Source organism: Amblyomma maculatum, chromosome 5 (assembly GCF_055883805.1).
Source record: "Amblyomma maculatum isolate TAMU_Amacu chromosome 5, ASM5588380v1, whole genome shotgun sequence".
Classification (NCBI taxonomy): Eukaryota; Metazoa; Arthropoda; class Arachnida; order Ixodida; family Ixodidae; genus Amblyomma; species Amblyomma maculatum.
This window is the reverse complement of record NC_139348.1, coordinates 93326614-93333196: the sequence shown is the minus strand read 5'-3', so window position 1 is coordinate 93333196 and position 6583 is coordinate 93326614.

Genomic DNA, 6583 nt, shown 5'->3' with positions numbered 1-6583 from the left:
GTCGTATCGCAGGTGAAGTTATTAGCGGGGAAGCCACCCGTGATATTTAACCCTGTTTGTGACATCTAGTTGCAACGCTGTATATCCGAGGTGTTCTAAAAATCAGGCACAAATTAAAACTGCACAAGTTTATGTCCATCTAGTACCTGAGAGATCCAAGTTTAAAGATGCAGCGACCTCTAGCTGGCCACTTGCAACCATCCTTGCAGAGGAAAGCCGGCAGCAGCAGTGTTTGAGAGTACGCAAAGAAAGTGTTAATTGGCTTCTCAGGAACACGAGCAGAAAGTGACGGGCTCAGTGTGCGTGCAGAAAACTTAAAAGCGATACCATAGACTTTCGAGTGTTATATTTTCGTGAAAAAGTAGCGTTCTGATGTCTTTTATGCGAAATGGCGAAATGCCCAATTGTTTACCAGCCATCGTACAAAAACATCTGCATGAAACCAAGTTAGGAACTGTCGACGCAGAAAACCAGTTTCGGAATTTCAGCAGGTAACAGTAGCAGTTTGTAGTTATTGAAATAAGGTACGACGGTCGTTCATCGTCTTTAGTACAGCAATATTACTTAAATTTTGTCAACTGTATAGGCGCTTCAGGAAACGGTGGGTGCATCACCGATTTCGGGTACCCCTGGAGAAGAGCTGCACGCACCAGATGCTGGCTATGACTTTATACGCAGTCCTCGTGTCCTGAAATCCTTTGCATATATCACTTGCATAATTACGTAAGCAGCATCTTCTGCCAATACACTGTGATCCAGCAGCTCCAGCGTATGAAGACATCTCCAGCAATAGTACGGTAACCGACACAGTCAAAGCAGCCAAGATTGGTCTACTCAGACGTCCTTGAACGCGCGCCAAATAGCAGTGGGCTCGAGTGCTCTTTTTTTTTTTTTCATGACCAGTGTAAAATAAGAGGCCGAATGTCAAGCAATGTAGTCCGGCCGCGTAACGGCGCCACAAGAACTGTTAGGAACGCGGCAATATTTAATTGCATAAATGTTGAAATGTTCGCAAAGTGCGTAGTGCATAACCTTTGTTTATCGTCAGCTCAACAAGCAACAAGCCCCGCAGTGCACTGTTTGATGTCAATAGAGGAAGAATAATCACATATTCCTACATGTATAGCTTGTGTAGGACTAGCTTTTATATGAAAGCGTTTTTACAATCATTGGCGAATTCTCAAGAACTGTCAGATGTTCTCTGACCTTCTCGTTTAGAAATATGCAGCATATAGGCTGATAAACGATTTAACTTGTGCAGTGTAATATTGTTGCATTCTTAGCGCTTAACGTTTGTAGTCATTCTGATTGGTCTTGAGTGCGAAGTAAATATAGGGCAGAGGGGAGTGATGTGCTAGGCCTATTGAATAAAGAGCGGTGGTCCAAGCTCGCGGTACATTAATTTAACGCGCTGTGTGGTGTTTGTTGAGAGCCGTTGGACAAATTAATTTGTGTTTGGAGCAGAGAGCGGTCTTTATGAAGCGTAAAGTTTATTGAAGGCGAACTGGGTTGAATTTCATTCATTTACAAATGACATGTTATTAAATATGTCATCAGCACGACCTTGTACGACGAAGTGGTTATGCGGTGGCTGTTGCCTAGTAGAGCTGCAATATGCCAAAAGCAGTTCTAACGAATTCGGATGATGTAGTGATATGTGAAATCACGGTACTCGCAGTCCGCCTAAAATGGCCCACTTAGACGAGGCGTCGATCTGAGCGCAGCTGTTAGAGGCTTCCAGTACAAAATCATGATTAAAAAAACTTGGCAGAAGCTTGTGCCCAAAGAGGTGATGCGCTAACAAAGTCTTGTTACTTATTTCGTGCTAAATTTTGCTTTTTATAATTTCGTTTAGCATTGTTTCATTGTATATACACTGTATAGCGTTCACTAGGTGAAACTCTAATACGCCTCGAACCAACGACCATTCGTGGTCAATGCGTTCTTTGTCCGCCTGGCAGGCTTAGGCCGGCCATGTTTGCTACACATCACAGGGGCTCGACCTTCAATGGCGGTAAATTTGTTTGATTCAGTTAGTTCGTTTTTCTGAATACCCGCATTATTAAACGAAACTTCGCATCAATATTTTGGCTTCATTATGACCGCCCACAAAAAAAGCCTGCTTTTTTATTTGAATGCAGTTGTTGGAAACTCTGACGCCAAGTCAGGTAGTTTTATCTAATACTTATAGATCCTTGATAAAAGCTGGTTAAGAAGTCATGGCCTTGCCGACCAACCAATATTTTTTCCTACACGTTTTCCGACTGTTGGTGCGATGAAAGGCTATGGGGTCGTCTTATCGGTACAACGAGCCTAGTACCTTGCCGCGTATTAAAAATAAAGTTACGACAGTCAGTCTGTGGTGAAATAACTGGTTACTCAGTGACCCAAACAACACATTGAGGCTGGCCTGTGCATTGAAACTGGCTATGTAGCGCTCGTTTTCTGGAAGCACCTGGCTCGTATTTGCATTATCTTAAAACCAATCAAAAGGCACAACCCAAAAGATGAGCACAAGACTAGGCTAGACCAGCAACTAAGCTTGTTAAAAGAAGCAAGTCAGCGAATAATTTTATTCGCGTGTACGCGCACCAAATCCTCAAGCAATGAAAGGTCAGGAAATATAGATATTATGGTCGTACTAGCCAGTTATCGAAGACAACCAATTTCTTATTGTGAAGGTTAACAGAAGGCTTAATCACACGCGTGTTCTTAGACTTGGCGATGCAATAAGCCTCAACTATCACGCGAAAAATTCCTTAATTCTTTCCAAAACCACAGAAGTGTCGCTGAAGTCTGTCTCGCCAAGAGAGGAGTCGTCCTCCTATTTACATTCAGGAGATTGCGCGTGGAGTGCCATAGCTGTGGTTGTTTTCTCTTCTAAAGACTGCCTGTCTGCCCAAGTAGCTTCGGCCACATGGCAGCTGAACGCGATGAACCACCTTCGTTTTCCAAGTTGTGGGCTTTGCCTAATGCGACACTACAGATTGAAAACGATTTTATCGAACCGATTTCAATGCTGGCCCGAAGGCCTCCTATTTTGTTCTAAGCTGTGAAGGCGACATCAACATTACACTTGCCAGAAATTTCTTGAGTCGGTTGGAAGCACCATGGAGGTAAAAAATGGCAGCCACCTTTTGCGCTGTGCCACCACAGGCCCCGTGTCGCTTGTCCTCAAATAGTCAAAACACGCTCTGAAAGTCTGGCGAAATAAGAAATTGGAGACCCAGATGCAATAGCTCCGAAAACGGCTTTGAGAATGCGTCCTCAGCACAATAATGGCACGACTTACGTGAAGTGGACGTGCAGCATGCTACTGTCAACCCATACTTCACAAACCTGGAGTGGTGTGACTTGTAGCTACGAAAGGGTTGTCTTCAAACCAAATGTACAAATCAAGAAACTGCAAATAGTTATCTTCAGGAGGTTCAGAAGTAAAAACAGACTTTGACCATGCGCCTGGAAGAATTCTTATCTGGGCCATTCTTGCCCTAGAAAAGTAAGTAGTTATCAACGTTCCTGATCGCTACTATACCAAGGGCATCTGAAAAGGGCTGTAAAACAGTATTAGCTTTAGATACAAAAATGTCGCTTAGCCAAGGTGCGAAATGAGACCCTATGCATACGCCTGACTTCTGGATGTACTGCTACTATTCAAATAGACAAAAGTGGAGTTGAGGGAAAAGGACAGCTTCATGAAGCTAGCGACGAAAATTCCGCATGCGTATTCAAAAACCTGCTCAGTATTACCCACCCTGATGGAGTCTTGCAAACACCTCAGATGTCTATCCTGTGACGAATAATATAACAAGTCCTCCAAATTGACGCTCATTGCATAGCACCTGCCCGGGCTTATGTAACCGTAGAAAAACTGGATTACTGTAGAAGGACTTGGAATAAAAAAACGAGTCCTGAACGTTCTGCGTATTTAGGTGTTTCTGCGGAAATCCAGAAATATCGTACTGCCAGGTGCGACGATCTGAAACAATAGTCCTGATCAGAATACCCACCTGATCTTTCTTCACTAGCACCAATTTCTGGCGTCTTGTAGGAACACCTGAAGATGCAGAAAGTTCAGAACCCGTTTTTGATGCCAAGCTTTTTTACGGTTATTCAGTCTTTTAAGGTGATACTGGTGCTCTGCGATGATCGTCAATGTAGTGGACCTTTTCTACTCATTGCCCATGGGTAGACTGATGAGGTGTGTGCATGACTGCATCAGAGCGGATAATAATGATCAGGCTTTTACAGATGCGTACAAAATACCAGTTGCTAGCTTCGTGGGGCTGTTGTCCTTTTACCTCGACTACACTTATGTCAATTGACAGTATTTAAGTCCAGAAGTCAGGTCCCAGATCGCACCATTGCTCAGTGGCATTTTACTGTCTAAAGTTGACACTGGTTCAGACACCTGTCTGGAAGACCTCGGCATAGTAACGTTTCGTTACGTTGATGACTACTTAATTTTGATTGAAGAACGATTGATGGCTCAGATTGGTTGGCTCATGATGGTTTAGGATTATTCAAGGCATGTTGTTAAGGTCTGTGCTTTACGTTTGAATTTGGGGTTATACTGTTGTGGTTACAGCCCCAGATCAAGGAAGCCTCTTAGCTAAGAGTCCGGCCATTCGAGGTTGGTTAAGGACGGGATGGCAGTAGCAAGCATCACGTCTGCTTTACGTAAGTTATACATCACCTTGCTGAGGAAGAATGGTTGTAGCAGGTTTTGAAGCTAATGGGAGCTGGATTTAAAATTGTCAGTACGCCTGCCTGTCAGAGCGTCTTTTTCGCTCGAGAAAGAGGAACACGGACATGATGTTGCTGATGTGATGGCACGGCTCTAAAAGGTGGTTGCTATACCTTACCTCTGCGTTGTTTCGCACCGACCCAGTAAACTTGCGGCGAAGTATAATTCTGCTGTTTGTCTTCCCAGCTTCGAACACGATAGGAAGCCTTTGCGGCCACGTCGAAAGAGGGCTCGATAAAACAATGAGTAATCGTTCTCAGTGCACAGTGTCGCATAAAACAGAGCTATCCGCTTGCAAATATTTTGTCAATTGGCAGTGTAGTATTTACGACCAGAAGTCAGGCTTATGCTTAGGGCCTCAGATCGCACCATTGCTCAGCGGCATTTTACTGTGTAAAGTTGACACTCGTTTAGACACTTATCTAGAAGCCCTCGGCATAGTAACGCTTCTACGGGCAGATTGAGCCCTCTAACTTTTTATGGGGTAGGTGAACTCTATTCTTGCATTACATGATGAATCTCGAGAGTGTAAATCACAGGACAACCCTTTTCTGAGCAGTTGGCTTCAGCAAAATGTATGTAGTTTATGAAAATAAAAACAAATTTGTCGGAAGGTTGTTTAGTCTTGTTACATCGCCAAGGCTAAGGCCTCGTCTGTGGCTGAGCCGCCGGTTAGTCTTCATAGTAAGGAATTTGCTTTTGCAGGTAACTCACCAGTACGACCATAATTTTTTATTTTCTTTCGACCCTTTGTTATTGCTTTTTTGCTTTTTGCTTTTTTTTTTCAATAAAGTTTTAGCTGCTAGTCAAGCCTTGCCTTGTTCATCTCTTCATTGTGCTTTGTCTTTTGGCTGGATTTCGGATGAATTAATAACTCGCCAAGTCGTCAGCCTTGTTGCAGACGCATTAGTTTCCTCAGTTGGCTACAATGTCATCACTTATGCACAAAGTACGATTTTTCTGCACCAGGCAGGACTCAAGATAACTGGTAGCTCACCTCCGCGAATTCCCTATTCTGTGTCGGATTTAACACCCTCAAACGACGCATGGACTAAAATAGAGAAGGAGGATTTCTGTGGAGCGAGAACATCACCATCGCGAGCGAAGTTTACATGCCCACAGAATAGCAGTAAAAGAGCGCACATGTGGACTATCCACATCATCATCGATAGCAGTAGCTTGTCTACACCCATTGCAGTGCGAAGGCCTCACCCAGTATCTGTTCCCACCACCGGGCTACCTGCAGCCACTGAATCCCAGCAAGTTTTCTAACCTCATCCGAAGAGGCTTCATTCTGCCGCCGTCTGATACGGCCGCTACCATCAGTTAGCTTGCAGCGCATTATATGCCTTGCGCATGCTCATTTCGTCTTCTTTATTTCGATTAGAATTGTGGTAATAGGCGTTGGTTTCCTGGCTAACTCTGATCGCTTCCTCTGTCTCAACATTAGACCTGTGGTTTTGGTTTCCATAGCTCCCTGCCTTGTCGTCAAAATAGGTTGAACTCTGCGTCGGCCGCCAGAGCTCTACAATAAAATTAGTTACCGGCAATGTAGCGCTGTTGTATACGTTTCGTTTTAGGTATACTGGTAAACGGCAGCGAATGACCTTAGGGCACTTGCCAAGTGCAGGTGTTTGATTATCGTGGTTCAGACGTTAGGTCACTACGTGTCCTAGACAGACGCATTCGCTTGACTCCCCCCCGGGAATCTGTACCTATGGAAACCTGTAATATCTCTCCCATGCTGTTGGACGCCTATTTCTGCATCCTAATCCCAGACCCACTCTTCTGCATGCCATGTATATGCAATTCATCCCATTATTTACCAAGATGAAG